The following is a 464-nucleotide window of genomic DNA, read 5'->3' as shown; positions in this document are numbered from 1 at the left end:
TGGAGCGGAGTGAAGAGGAGCCGCCGGGAGCCGGCAGGTGGGCTCATTCCTGGAGCTCAGTGGAAGCTACGCTGGTGGAGGGATAGGCTTCAGGCCCCATGTCTAGAGGGAGGGGTCCCAGGTTGGTTCAGGACAGGGGGTGCTTCTCTTCTGTATGCTTCTTGGATGGACGCCCCCCCCCCCCATCATGGAATATGGGGACCCTTGAATCCCCAGAACCAAGCTGGTGGCTGTGGAGCTATGGGATCCTGGAGACCAAGGGGCCCAGGAGAGCCATGGGTCTGGGGATCAGGCTGTGGCCCTGCGGAGAGGCAGCGGCTGGTTGGTGCAGACAGGACAGGATTGGGGGAGGGGCCTGCCGCGGTCTGAGCCGGAGAGACAGCAACCACGGGGGCTCTTGCCAGCGGGTGGGGGGTGGAAAGGAGGCCGTGGGGTGCGTGCGGGGTGGGGGCCAGGACCAGAGC

Source organism: Myotis brandtii, unplaced genomic scaffold, assembly GCF_000412655.1.
Source record: "Myotis brandtii unplaced genomic scaffold, ASM41265v1 scaffold4, whole genome shotgun sequence".
Taxonomy (NCBI): domain Eukaryota; kingdom Metazoa; phylum Chordata; class Mammalia; order Chiroptera; family Vespertilionidae; genus Myotis; species Myotis brandtii.
Note: the sequence above shows the minus strand (reverse complement) of the source record.